We start from the raw sequence: 16,007 nt of genomic DNA on the forward strand, positions 1-16,007 counted from the left end.
AAGGGGGAGAATTAATATGTAGTTCACACTACAAATACATATAGTTTTCGGATCATTGTGTAAGGGGGAGTGGTTTCCATGTGAGATGGAGTATTGACTAAGGGGGAGTGATACATATCACCATAGTATTATTGTTGTATTTGTGATACAATTGGACTTTGACATTGTGTAATAATACTATGACTTTGTATAACAATGATCGAGACCGATGATTTCTCATTGTTATATCTACGGATCTTCAACAGCGGTGATGCTAAACTTACAACCTTTGGGATCATTGGAGTACTTGGAAGTGACGAAGATTTCGAGGAATGTTGAAGATTATACATGTGGAATGGGAGCTACTAAAGTTTCTTTATCTTTTTTTGTATTCCGTATGTATTGATAGTTTTGTCACTAAAATTGACAAAGGGGGAGATTGTTAGAGCATTGTTGGGTCGAACTCGCATGCGTTGCTATCTCAAGCATGTTTGTCAATGTTAGTGATCAAAACTATAAGTCTTGATTTCTAGTCTATTATAGCTAAGTCTCGGACTAGGATAGAAAGCATAGTTGAGCTCAAGGACTTCATGGAAATTCATCATACAAGTAGAAGAACTACTCATGGAACCGGTGGAACTTCTCGACAAAAAGGCATGTGAAGACTTGAACTTATATGTCACTCAAAAGTCTATCTACTCTATCTCCTACTCTTTGAGACAAGAAGTCGTATGCTATATATATAGACTTGGATTATACACACTTGGTATTTCGAGCCGAGTATACCTAGCCTATCCATATCTAGAAATATGTGTTGGTAAGATTTTCGCTTCGATCAAGTTTATCTTTACCATGTGACAAAAGTCATGATATGTTTCAATCATCTTTAAATTGCTTTGACGAGAAATGATGTAACAACTGTATAACGTCCTCTAAGAATGTTTCAATGATTGAAATGAGAGTTTAGATTACATAACCAATGGTGGACATAAGCATTGTTGTGGAAACACATTTATGTATAAGTCCTATTCCTTGAACAAAAGTTTGCGAACTTTGTTGATCAAGAGAACCGGAAGAATGGCATGAGCCAAGTCCGCGAACTGCTGAATTTCTCAAACCCGAGAATTTCTGCTGGAGTTGAAAAAATACTTGCGTGAGCCAAGTCCTCGAACTCAGTCCGCGAACCGGCGAAGTTCTCAAACCCGAGAATTTTTGCTGGAGTTTGTAAACTCTGCCCGGTAACTTAAGCCTGCGAACCGAGTCTGCGAACTTGAGAAGGTTATATATCTGAAGATGATTTCTGAACTTAAACTTAAAAGGACTAAGGAATGCAGTTTGAAAACCGTGGCTATAAAAGTTCATGAACCGATTCAAGTGAATCAAATCATCTTTGCTTCAATTGTGTCTTGTGTAGTACGTGAGATTTCCTTGCAATTGAACAACTCTCTAAATAGTTTATTTTGAAGTCATTTGAACTAGTTAAGGTGAAGAATAACATGGTTGATATGAAATGCTCATATGGCTAACCTTTTGGTTAACTGTTGTTGAACCAACAAGTGCATACATTTGGGTACGGTTAACAAAACTAGAAGCGTGCATTGTCAATTGTGTATAACAAGCTAAGTTTTCGATCTAATGGTTGAGAAATATTAGCTTGAATCTAAATCAGGTTTTCATCTAACAGTGGATATTGATTGCTTTGTTACCAAGGTAACCTAATTGCAAACCCTGATTTGAAAGACTATATAAAGGAGACATCTAGTATTGTGAAAAACTAATCACCACACCTCGCGTGTGATACTAGTTTGCATACTAGAGTCGGTTCTCCTTTAACCTTTGGTTTTATTCTTCTAAAACCAAGTTAACGACTTAAAGACTTCATTGGGATTGTGAAGCCAGACCGATACTACTTTTATCGTAGTTGTGTGATCTGATCTTGCATCTTCTATCGTACGAGTACAATCAGATTGATTGGCTTGAGATTGATATCTCCGATAAGCAAGATATAAAAAGTAATCACAAACATCTTCGTCTCATTTTTTATGATTCCGCAACATCTTGCATCGCTACCATACGATTACGATTGTTGTGAGGTGGTTGATAACTCTAGGCTGTTCTTCGGGAATATAAGACCGGATTATCAATTGGTTCGGTTCACCTTGATTATTATCAAAAGACGGAACAAAACCTTTAGGGTTTATCTGTGGGAGACAGATTGATCCTTTGATAGACTTGTCTGTGGGAGACATATTTGTTTATTGTCAAATCCTGCGATTTTGGGTCGTAGCAACTCTTAGTTGTGGGTGAGATCAGCTAAGGGAATCAAGTGCGCAGTATCCTTCTAGGATCAGAGGCGTAGGGAGTACAACTGTACCTTGGATCAGTGAGAGATTGAGTGGGGTTCAACTACAGTCCAGTCCGAAGTTAGCTTGGAGTAGGCTAGTGTCTGTAGCGGCTTAATAAAGTGTGTGTTCAATCTGGACTAGGTCCCGGGGTTTTTCTGCATTTGCGGTTTCCTCGTTAACAAAATTTCTGGTGTCTGTGTTATTTCAATTTCCGCATTATATTGTTTTATCTTTATAATTGAAATAATACAGATTGTGCGTTAGATCATCAATTAGAGTAATCCAATCTTTGGTTCTTGATTGTCATTGATTGATCCTTGGATATTGGTCTTTGGTACCATCCAAGTTATTCCTTGTGTTTGATTAAAGACTCGCTAATTTCTTTCAGCTTGAGTAAATCAAAACAATAGAGAGATATTAACTCCTTGAGATACTTTCTGACTGTCTAGTTGATTCTATAGAAAGTATTTCGGAGTTAGTCCATAAAGATTGATAAGCGAAATATTGGGTGGTGTTGTTAGAACCCTACTTTTTCACTTTGGCATGTTTTAGGCGCGGCCAAATTAGGATTTTTGCATAAACTGTGGAATTTGGCATTGGGCCAGAAGTTGCCACGCGTTTGGTGGCGAACTTGTACGGCTGAGATTTGCATCTCAGAGGGAAGGGTAGCCGTTAATTGTTGCAACCCTCCGTTTGGCAGCCAGCGGCATGGAGGCATGGCCGACATGTTTGAGGCGCGGCCAAATTAGGGTTTTGGCATAAACCGTGGAATTTGGCATTGTGCCAGAAGTTTCCACGCATTTGGTGGCGAACTTGTACGGCTGAGATTTGCATCTCATAGGGAAGGGTAGTCGTTGATTGTTGCAACCCTCCGTTTTGGCAGCCAGCGGCATGGAGGCATGGACGACATCGCTTTGGCATGCCGTTGGCACGGCGGTGCGGCTGGCATGGTTGGGCCTTTGCCGCGTGAGGTGTGTCTAGCATGGTTGGCATGCCGTTGGCACGGTGGTTGATTATTGATTTAATGGGGGTTGTAGTAGTAGTGGTAAGGATGGTTCGAACTCTAAGACTTGTGAAGGTGAAGGATTTTTAGATTTATAAAAATTATATACAAAAATATTGACGAATTGGTAGAGAGGTACTGGGACTAGGATTCCGCCAAATTCATTTCTTAAGGTTCAAATAATAATTCTTTTATAAATAATAGCTCGAAAAATATATTAAATATATCGACTCTAATTTATTGCCAGGATAGATTCTCAAAATATTAGGTGTAAATGTTAAGCATGGGACATCAAATCATCTAAGCTAAGCATGACCCATCAAATCAAATCACAACTAATTAATTTAAATCATAATTTCAATTAAAATTAATGCAAAAATCATGAAAAGAATTAAATATAATTACCCAAGTGTGAAATAAGGCTTCATCCATCGCCCCAGTGTTGGGGTTTAGCTCCTCATATTAATCATAATCTCAAAATACATGTATAAAGCTCAAAAGTTGATTAAAGGGAGTAAAAAAATTGAACAGAAAAATCGCAATAGAAATAACTGTTGCAAAGGTGTTGTTCAACCGTTACAAAAGGAACGATAAAAAGCTGAAGTGTCGTTGTCGCGCGTTGTAACTACGACTGTCAATAAACGACGGTTCTTGCAAGTCTGTTCTTCGTATTCTTCATCTTCATCACGAACAGCAGCAGCAGCAGAGAGAATTGGTGATTCTTCCTCTGCAGCTTCCTCTCTTCTCCTCCCCACTCTCGACACCCCCTCTAGTAGACCCAAAGAGCCTATTTATACCCAACAACAGCTCCAAATCTCGCCAATAACTCCAATATAATTCTTCATTATGCGGGCAGTGAATAAGAATATTTTCCGAATATTTTCTTACCAAACTTGGAATTTCTTGCGTAAACTTCCTCCCTCCACGCTCCAAATCGATTCTTCACGACCCAAAGTGATGCTCGAGCCATTCCACATCATCAGAACACGTCCATAACTCTCCATGACGCGTGATTATCATCCTCCAGTGCATGCTTGCCCTGTTTTGAACTCGAGAATCAAAACACGTATTCCAGCCAAATTTGATCGAAACCACCACCCAAACTTTGTTCCTTATGCCAAATCACATATTTCTGCCAATTTTCAGCGATTGAATCGCACTCTAACCCATTCATTTTGACAATCAAAATTCTGCCAGTTGAAAACTTCATTTCCCCCCAAAAACACAAATTCAAATTGTTGAAGAAGGTTCCCCTTATCCAGAGTGCTGGGGTGCGAATATCAATTGGGGTGGAAATAGTAATTTTTCTGGGTTCCTCCGGGACATTTCTGGGACGCTTCCGGTGCATTTCTGGGGTGCCTACGGTACATTTCTCTGGGGTGTAAAACACTGCTTTTTGAGCCCATTTCGCCGCAAGGGCTTATTTCTCTAAAATTTCCTACAAGAACACAAAATAACACAATAAGTACTTAATCGAGTCTAACAATACAGAACATTGAGAACAAAATAGACACATAAATGCGTCTATCAAATACCCCCAAACTTATTATTTGCTAGTCCCGAGCAAATCAAAACTACAAAATAAAATGACTACACTTAGCACGTGCAGCAAGCCGTTAAACCACTAGGTGGACCTAGTGGCGGAGTGTTGTCTCCGGAGGGTTTACCAGAGGTGTACCCACAAAACCTTTACTCCAGACCCTAGCTATCTACAACGAACCTTGGAAAGCACTAAAGAATCTCCTTGGTTGGCATACTTATTGACTACAAGAGGAAGTACCCTGATGCGAAATTCCAATTGATGTACACGAGTTTGCACTTAAGCATACTAAAATTCATATATAAGTGACAGATCTCTACTCAGATAGTTGCACTATGGACATCATATTCAGAGTCATACTAATCACATGGAAAGATTAAGAGATGGATATATAGAAAAACATAGATGGTTTTGATGTTTACTAAGTGAACGGCGTTTCCCATATCTGTCTGAAGGCCTCTGTCAAAATGAACCTATCCTAATGGATTGAGATACTAGTCTGACTAATATCAACAAACTGGCATATACAAGGGTACCAGTGGTCGATAACCTAACTCTAGGTCAACACAACTGGCATATACAAGGGTACCAGTGGTCGACTTTATTGAATTTATTCCTTTTGGTCAAATGGTCTGGTCTCAATATTTTTTTATGGTATCTCAATCACTCTAATTCACCCTAGCATCGGTAACAACTTGAATCGTGAGCCCCACCTATCACTTAGAGAAACATAGTTTAAAAACAAAATAAAAATAGAAGTGAAAAGGACTCAACGAGATATGGTGAAACTATCATGTTATTTCTAACACCTGAGCTCTGTGCTTTTATGAATAGAGTCTATAGATGTTTCCATCTAATCAGATTGGTTCCTCAACTCCTAAAACCAAAATGCTTCCATCCACTTAGATTGGTTAATGCCATCCTAAATAAGCATAAATTTCTAGGCTCTGGAGTTTATTTATTATGCAACTAAAAAGTTTCTCCCATACCCCTAAACTTAAACCTAACAATGTCCTCAATGTTCTAAAGATAAAATTAAAAACATGAACAAGGAGAAACTGTTACCATTTGAAGCAAAAGAGTTAAGGAAGGATATTACCGTGTTGCATGAGATTGGGTTACCTCCCAAGAAGTGTTAAGTTTAAAGTCTTCAGCCAGACTTAGAAAATGATTGGTCAACTCGAACCATAAAGTAACAGTCGAAATAACTGTTGGTCTTCAAAATCAAATAGAGCTGACCATGGAAACTGCAGTGAACCAAGAAAATGGACAAGAATAGCATGCCCTTACCTAGTTTCCTGATTAAGAAATTTATATCTAATTGTGGTTCAGGTTCAGGTTCTATGAAAGGGTCTAAATAGAAAATTTTCAATGGCTGCGTTTCTTCATAGGTGGGATCCGAATCATTAGGTCCTAGAGTCTGGAAAAACTCAAATATGATCTTAGAAGCGCACAATAATAACCTAAATAACTGAGGATCCTCTAAGTCAATAAGATTTGACTTACATAATTGACCACAATGAAAGAGGTGGTCTTCCTTAAGAAAATGTGTCGACCCTAATATCCTAAAGTGATTAGGTTTAGTCTCAAAACTTAATAACCGACACATCTTAAAATCAAAAGTTCCCACAATTGGTTGAAAAGTTTTTGGTGGGAAAACAAATTCAATCTTGGTATCATAGCCTGGGTTAACCACATCAACCAGAGGATGGGTTTCTAACAACTGAGCTTCTTTCTGGACATCATTAGGTTCGGGAAAACGTGTATGAAGATAATCTTGTAAGATGGTTGAGGCACAAATGTCAAGTCCTACAGGAGGGTACTTAAGAGTTAAAGCAAACGGAGAATGATAATCACCCCCAAACTTAGAGTTTTCTATGTCTCTAGAAAGACTAGTCACAACTTCCCTAATTTCTAGGTCATCAGATTCCTGGAAATGGTCAATAGATTCTTCTAAGTTAGGTTCATCCTCACTCATTTCTACGAGTTTATCATCTTCTAAGACTAATGTTTCTAAATCTCTAGATTCTAAAACAGTATTCTCAGGGTAGACTCTTTCCTCTAAATCATCATCACAATCATATAAAGGATTATCAGAGAAAGTTTCATATAAAGGCTCATTAACTAAGGTGTTAATCAAAGTTACTTCCTCCGATCCATTAATAAGTTCATCAAATAATGGATTGTCCAATACTCTGTAGGCTAAAGGATCATGAACTATATCGTCTAAAACGGTGGTATCTCTAGTCAGATCCACATCCTTTTGAATAGGTGAATAATCATTAAAATTATTGGGATCTGAACCAGAAATAATATTATCATTATGAAGCTCAAATGGAGTAACTAGTTCCGGATCACTATGCCTACAAATGTATGATTCTTCATCAATATTATCTTCATCATAATCATCATGAACCTCATCTAAAGTAGTGTCTTTTATTCTAACCTCGTCTTCTAGATTGAGAAAATATTCACTATTGATATCAAGGGTAGAATTGGAAACACTATTTTGGAAATTTAGATTATTTCGAGCAGCATTAGCTAACTGTTCATTTTCTGCCTCTAAACGTGCTTGAATTTCACTGAGCGTAACACTTATACGTTCACAAGTCTCATTGAATATCTTAGACCGTTGTCTACTCTTTTTTCTTGAACTAACTCTACGTTCATACTCCCTTCGAACTTGTTGGTAGGTTTCTTCTAGATATTGAACAGGTTTAGAAATGTCATAATCAGGACTAGTTTTTAAGTAATTTTCCAAAAACGCATGACTAGTACTATAATATTCCTGATTTCTTCCTCGTAAGACCAATTCGTGTGTGGATAGTAATTGGGCTCACTATGGTATGAACCATAACCTTGAAAAGGTTGGCGTTCCTAACTACTATTCCCACCATGGTCATAAAGCTGATGATGTCCATATTCAAATTCAGGTCGATACTCATTGTATTGGCTTTTATCATACCAGTTCGACATTCTTAATTGCAAGGGAATTCTACACAACCACAAACAAGGCCGACTCGACTCCACCAAAACAAACCTAAAGATTTCTAGCAAACAAAAAGCATGATGGCTCCACCTAGATTGTTTTCTAGACCAGCTTCTATTCCTTCGAAAAGGAATTCGTTACAATTTGAGCAAACCCCTCTGGAATCAATTTGAGTCAAAGTAAGTTGAATTGAGGCGAGGGAAGCTCAGTGGAGCTTTGATACCCAAGGCCTCACCGCATTAGAAGGCGGCGCAGTCACGCATTCAACTCACAGAAACCATCATGAACTTTGAAGTGTGCTTAAAGAGCAACCAATATTTTTCGAACAAGTTTCCTATTAAGCTCGTTACCCTATCGGTCTCGTTCCACTATCGGTCTCGTTCTATTCCAAATTTTAAAGATTGGGTTCGCGTTAGGTTTCTTTTTCCTAAAGCGGGCAAGAAGGGAGCGGTGATGAAATCCGAACCCTTATCTTGTATTGGCCAGGCCTTGCCCTTTACTAGGAATTTAAAAACAGTCCAAATTCGTCCTCAATCAATGAATCACCTTAAGGAATACAGTAAACCCGCTGACAGGATATTCGCGAGTGTTTCGATGGACTTACCTCCCGTACCATACGGGGGATGAACCGTTGAAGTCGACTCGGGCCACGAATCCTATGTCATGTACGAACCCGAGGGGCCGAGACGATATAGTAATCGTCGTCCTTCCCTGCACACAGTTTATATAATTTTTTTTTTTAATAATACCCTTCCGTAGGGTTAAAAAAAGAATAAAGTCCAATTGTCCAGAATAAAGTCCAAATAAAAAGTCCAAAAATTATAAAAATTATGAAAAATAAAGCCTATTTACAAATCCTAAAAAAAAAAATTATGTCTTTTTTTTTTCTTCTCTTTTAGCTTTTATCTTTAAGCTTTTTGTTCCCAAGTCCTTAGTATTCCACTTCGAACCTGTAAATCAAAGACACAAAAAGAAACGTAAAAAGGAACAAATAATAGTAAAAAAAATAATAAAAACCTAAAAATTCTACCTAAGCACAAATCCGCGTCGGCGGCGCCAAAATGATTATTGATTTAATGGGGGTTGTAGTAGTAGTGGTAAGGATGGTTCGAACTCTAATACTTGTGAAGGTGAAGGATTTTTAGATTTATAAAAATTATATACAAAAATATTGACAAATTGGTAGAGAGGTACTGGGACTAGGATTCCGCCAAATTCATTTCTTAAGGTTCAAATAATAATTCTTTTATCAATAATAGCTCGAAAAATATATTAAATATATCGACTCTAATTTATTGCCAGGACAGATTCTCAAAATATTAGGTGTAAATGTTAAGCATGGGACATCAAATCATCTAAGCTAAGCATGACCCATCAAATCAAATCACAACTAATTAATTTAAATCATAATTTCAATTAAAATTAATGCAAAACTCATGAAAAGAATTAAATATAATTACCCAAGTGTGAAATAAGGCTTCCTCCATCGCCCCAGTGTTGGGGTTTAGCTCCTCATATTAATCATAATCTCAAAATACATGTATAAAGCTCAAAAGTTGATTAAAGGGAGTAAAACAATTGAACAGAAAAATCGCAACAGAAATAACTGTTGCAAAGGTGCTTTTCAACCGTTACAAAAGGAACGATAAAAAGCTGAAGTGTCGTTGTCGCGCGTTGTAACTACGACTGTCAATAAACGACGGTTCTTGCAAGTCTGTTCTTCGTGTTCTTCATCTTCATCACGAACAGCAGCAACAACAGAGAGAATTGGTGATTCTTCCTCTGCAGCTTCCTCTCTTCTCCTCCCCACTCTCGACACTCTCTCTAGTAGACCCAAAGAGCCTATTTATACCCAACAATAGCTCCAAATCTCGCCAATAACTCCAATATAATTTTTCATTATGCGGGCAGTGAATAAGAATATTTTCCGAATATTTTCTTACCAAACTTGGAATTTCTTGCGTAAACTTCCTCCCTCCACGCTCCAAATCGATTCTTCACGACCCAAAGTGATGCTCGAGCCATTCCACATCATCAGGACACGTCCATAACTCTCCATGACGCGTGATTATCATCCTCCAGTGCATGCTTGCCCTGTTTTGAACTCGAGAATCAAAACACGTATTCCAGCCAAATTTGATCGAAACCACCACCCAAACTTTGTTCCTTATGCCAAATCACATCTTTCTGCCAATTTTCAGCGGTTGAATCGCACTCTAACCCATTCATTTTGACAATCAAAATTCTGCCAGTTGAAAACTTCATTTCCCGCCAAAAACACAAATTCAAATTGTTGAAGAAGGTGCCCCTTATCCAGAGTGCTGGGGTGTGAATATCAATTGGGGTGGAAATAGTAATTTTTCTGGGTTCCTCCGGGACATTTCTGGGACGCTTCCGGTGCATTTCTGGGGTGCCTACGGTACATTTCTCTTGGGTGTAAAACACTGCTTTTTGAGCCCATTTCGCCGCAAGGGCTTATTTCTCTAAAATTTCCTACAAGAACACAAATAACACAATAAGTACTTAATCGAGTCTAACAATACAGAACATTGAGAACAAAATAGACACATAAATGCGTCTATCAGTGGTGTGGCTGGCATAGTTGGCATGCCTTTGGCGCGGAGGTGTGGGTGGCATGTCGTTGGCACGGTGGTGCGGCTAGCATGGTTGGCATGCATTTGGCGCGGAGATGTGGCTGACATGTCGTTGGCACGGTGGTGCGCTGGCATGGTTGGCATGCCTTTGGCGCGGAGGTGTAAGCTGGCATGCCGTTGGCACGGTGGTGCGGTTGGCAGGCCTTTGGCGTGGATCTGTGGCTGGCATGCCGTTGGCACGGTGGTGCGTCTGGCATGGTTGGCATGCATTTGGCGCGGAGGTGTGGCTGGCATGACGTTGGCACGGTGGTGCGCCTGGCATGGTTGGCATTCCTTTCGCACGGTGATGCGGCTAGTATGGTTGGCATGCCTTTGGCGCGGAGATGTGGCTGGCATGGCATGCCATTGACACGGTGGTGCGGCTGGCATGGTATGCATGCCTTTGGCGCGGAGATATGGCTATTAGGGTTTAGCGTGTCGAAACCCTAGTTTAAAATATGTGGCACGCGTGATTGGCATGTTTGGCTAGCATGCGCGGCTGGCATGTGCAGAGATGATGCCAGTCAGTACCGAGGGCTCTGCCGTGGAGCATGACGTATAAAAAGGTACCCCGATGATTTTACGCAGACATGTTGAATGTTTCAATAAATGTGCTAGTGGCGACATTATTACTCAAGTGTGACATCACTGTCTGACTAAGGTTTTACGATTTTAACCCTAAGCTAAAAACTACCATCAACACTTGTATTCTTCTTACACATTCAAATAGCAATAATTGTTTTCTCTTCATCTATTTCTTCTCTGAAAACATTCTTCAATATCATGAGAAGTATATCAATTCTCATGGGAGGAATATGTAGCCTTTCATCTACTCATCAGTTGTGATCATTCTAGAGCTGTTGATTGACATAAGTCTTCAGACATTGTGATATATATATATATGTAACAATGCTCTAAATAAGTCTTCAGACATTGTGATATATACATATATATATATACATTCAGAGGAATCTCATCATTCATATGATCTGACTATTTGAGATGTTGATAAAATAACCAATTAATTTCGAAGCAGAATATGAAAAGAGTCCATGCAGTAGATTGACGACGAACGTAGAGAGTATACAAATGTAAACCAACAAGCTTACAGATTCCTTCAACATTAAACAATCAAATGTATTATAATTGCAAAAACAATAATTTCATGCAGTCATAAGTATAATAGAACCAGATCCTCTTCAAATGAAAAAATCATATCAGGCTCACAAGAAAATTAAATCTTTTAGATGATTTTTTGAATGAAGATGCAATGTTAGATGATTATGATTGAACTTTTGTTGGTATTCAAAATTCATCAGCAGATTCTAGTTCTGTTAGTCGGCATTTTTCTTTGTATTGTTCTTGGAGGATTTTACTTTGGCTTCCGTTTTTATAATTTTGAGCTAGCTTTTGTGGTTTGCTGAATGTTGGTCGGCATTTTACATGAGTGGACAAACTGGAACAATAAGGATAAATGATAATTTTGGGTGTGGAACATTTGCGGCATGAGTTCTTGTTGTATGTTTGTATGTACATATAGAAATTATGTTATAGGATGTTATGCAACGTTAAGATGTTTTTACGTAAATCTTTTTATCCTCTCCCTAGATTCTCGCTTTCAAATGATATTGGTTTTCGCCAGATTGTGAGGAGTATGTTGGTAGGATGGTCAAGGACTAGATTAGGAAATCTAGTTGGTTTGGGAAACCAATTACTAGTGTCCTAAGTATAACAACTTAAGAGGTTTGTCTCTTAAAGTTAAGTTAGGAAACGCTATACTTGTAGGAAAATAATCCTTGTTAAGGAATGTGTCCAGCCCTATTGATATGTATAAATAGCCATAGAGAGAACTAGAGAAAACATACCAGAACTAAGTAAAAAGTTCTCTTCTTCTCGTCTAAGGCTTTCTATATTCCAACCTATACGGTGATATATAAAATTGCTTATTTCTTCCCGAGGATTCAACCTCGTTAAATACTTGTTCTTCTTGTGTGTGTGATTGTGTTCTTGGCGATATTGAGATACCTCGTAGTAGTGCAAACCTAACGCTTCCGCAGGCTTTGGCGCTATAATTGGTATCAGAGCAAGGAAACGCTCTTGGATACGGGTACTCAGATTGAAGTTGAAGTGAAGGTATTTTTTATGAAGATTACTTGAGGTAATTCTAATCTCAAAGGTTATGTTTTTTATCTATATTAGGTTGTTTAAGAACAATGGTTGACGGGGATAAACCAGTTGATCCGAAAGATCCTTCAGGAGAACATTCGGAGTCCACAAGTAAAGATAAAGAAACAAAAGAAGAAATATTTCATTCCCATAGATCACAACTCAAGGTAGAAAAGTTTACATGAACCATTAACTTTGGTTTATGGAGAACGAATATAATGGATGCTCTTGTTCATCTTGACCTAGAAGAAGCTTTAGAAGATCATCCAGTTGAGATGTCTGATAAGCAGTGGAACAAGATGAATAGATTATGTCTTGCTTCGATACGAGGGTGTTTAGCAACTGCAGTAAGAGTTAATTATCAGCACGAGACTTCAGCTAAGGATCTCTGGGAAAAACTAGAGAAAGAATACCTTGTGAAGAACTTGGCCAATAGAATACATCTTAAAAGGAATTTGTATCGCTATAACATGAAGAAAGGTGCAACCCTAACTGAGCACCTAGATTCATATAATAAACTTCTTGCTAAGTTGGTTAACTACGATGAGAAGATCAACGACGAGGAACAAGCTTTCTGTCTGATAAATTCTCTTCCTGAAAAGTATGAACTCGTGATTAAAACATTAATGAACGACAAGGATAAGATGACATACGCTGATGACACTACAGTATTGCGTAGTGAGGAGTTCAGGAAGATGGACCGTGAAGACCTTGCAAGTGAAGCTAATAATGATGTGCTTCTTGCAAGAGGTCGTTCAACAAATAGGAGAAACAAGACTGGTGGTTATAAAGGTAGAGGGCATTCTAAGAGTAGAACACGTCTGCGTAAATATGAGTGTGCTTGGTGCCATGATTTAGGTCATTGGGCTAAGGATTGTACCAAGCATAAGGCAAGAGAAGAAGATAATAGTAATACCAAGGTGAACATTGCTAAAGGTAATGAAGAATCAGATGATGCTTCTGGTTTCTCGCTGACTGTGACACCATCAGCTTGTACTATTACGGATAGTACATGGGTATTAGATACTGGAGCAACGTATCATATATGTCCATATCGGGACTGGTTCTCAAGTTTTGAAGAGCTTGATGGATAAGTATGTATGGGAAACAATCATACCTGCAGGGTGATTGGAATTGGTAGTGTTCGTATCAAGATATATGATGGTATGGTTAGAGAGCTTAAGGAGGTAAGATTTGTACCTTCCATAAAGAAGAATATGATTTCACTCGGAACTTTAGAAGCTAAGGGCTATAAGATAGTTGCTGAAAATAGTGTTCTAAAGGTAATCTCTAGATCGTTGGTAATTATGAAGGGAACACGTCATCATAACTTTTACTACTTGATTGGGAGTACAACAACAGGGGATGTGTCTTTTTCTGAACACATCGAGAGTGCAGCTCCAGAGAAGACGAAACTATGGCACATGAGACTTGCACAACCAGGTGAGAAGTCGTTGCATAGGTTGATTCAACAAGACTTGTTAAAAGGTGCTATTGCCTGCAAGTTAGCATTTTGTGAACATTGTGTTAAGGGCAAGAAAACAAGAACAAGATTTGGCACAGCTATCCACAATACTAGTGGAGTTCTTCACTATGTTCACTCAGATGTTTGGGGTCCTTCCAAGAATACATCATTGGGAGGGAAACATTGGTTTGTGTCGTTCATTGATGATTATTATAGGCACGTATGGGCGTACACCATGAGGCATAAGGATGAAGTCCTAGAAATCTTTATGAGGTGGAAAAAGGCAACTGAGACTCAAACTGGCAGAAAGATCAAAATACTACGTTCGGACAATGGTGGAGAGTACAAGAGTGATCCATTCTTGCAAGTATGTCAGGATGAGGGGATAAAGAGGCACTTCACAGTTAAGAAGACACCGCAACATAATGGGGTAGCTGAACGCATGAATCATACTTTGGTGGAGAAAGTACGATGTATGTTATCTAATGCTGGATTAGATAAGGTGTTTTGGGCTGCGACAGTTACGTATGCGTGATTCCTCATTAATAGGTTGCCATCAACTGCATTAGAAGGTAAAACTCCTATGGAGAAGTGGTTTGGTAAACCAACTTATGATTATGACTCAATTCATATCTTTGGTTGTCCTGCGTGGTATCATGTTAGTGAAAATAATCTTGATAGCCGTGCTGTGAAAGGAATATTTGTGGGTATGAAGAGTGGAGTAAAAGGGTTCAAGATTTGGAATCCAGTTGAGAAGAATATAGTCATGAGTAGAGATGTCACATTTGATGAGATGTCTATGGTAAAGTCTTGGGGTTCTCGGCAGGTGGAGAACAGAAGCACCAATACTAATGAGCCTTTGCAGCAGGTGGATATTGATGCAACTCCACCACTTACAATTAAGTTTGTATCTGTTCAGAATACATCTGAAGACAATGGGTATGCAAGAGAATTAGCTACTGAATTTCCAAATGATAGTGACGCTGTTGAGGAAGAGGAACAAGAGTCAGTAGAAGATACGGAAGCTACGGTCACGGAGACCATAGCAACCAGCAAACCAAGAAAATCAAACAGGAATCCTGGTTGGATGAATGATTACATTGCTTATGCATTACCAGTTGTAGAAGATGGTACTCCTACTTCCTATTTAGAAGTTGTACGTAGTTCATAGTGTAAAGAATAGGAAGGTGCAACGCAAGACGATACTGAGTCTCTTTACAAGAATGGCACATGGATTCTTATGAGGCTTCCGAATGGTAAGAATGCCATAGGGTGAAAGTGGGTATATGCTAAGAAAGAAGGATCTTTGGTGAATCAAGTACGCTACAAGGAAAGGTTAGTTGCAAAAGGTTATGCCCAAAGAAAAGGGAATGACTACAATGAGGTGTTCTCTCCGGTGGTAAAACACTCATCAATCTGTATTTTGTTAGCCTTGGTAGCACAATATGATTTAGACCTAGTTCATCTAGATGTTAAGACAACATTCTTACATGGTGATCTAGAAGAGGAGATCTATATGACTCAGCCGAGTGGGTTTAAGGTTGCTGGAAAAGAATATTGTGTATGTAAACTGAAGAGATCGTTGTACGGGCTGAAGCACTCTCCAAGACAATGGTACAAGCGATTTGACCAGTTTATGATAGGCCAAACATACACAAGAAGTCACTATGACCATTGTGTATACTTAAGGAAACTACGTGATGGGTCTTTCATATATTTGCTATTGTATGTCGATGATATGCTGATAGCATCGAATAACAAGAAAGAGATTGATAATTTAAAGCACAAGTTGTCATCTGAGTTTGAGATGAAATATCTGGGAGAAGTTAAGAAGATTCTTGGTATGGAGATTCAACGTAACAGAGAGAAGGGTAAGGTTTGTTTGTC

Source organism: Papaver somniferum, chromosome 11 (genome assembly GCF_003573695.1).
Source record: "Papaver somniferum cultivar HN1 chromosome 11, ASM357369v1, whole genome shotgun sequence".
Lineage (NCBI taxonomy): Eukaryota > Viridiplantae > Streptophyta > Magnoliopsida > Ranunculales > Papaveraceae > Papaver > Papaver somniferum.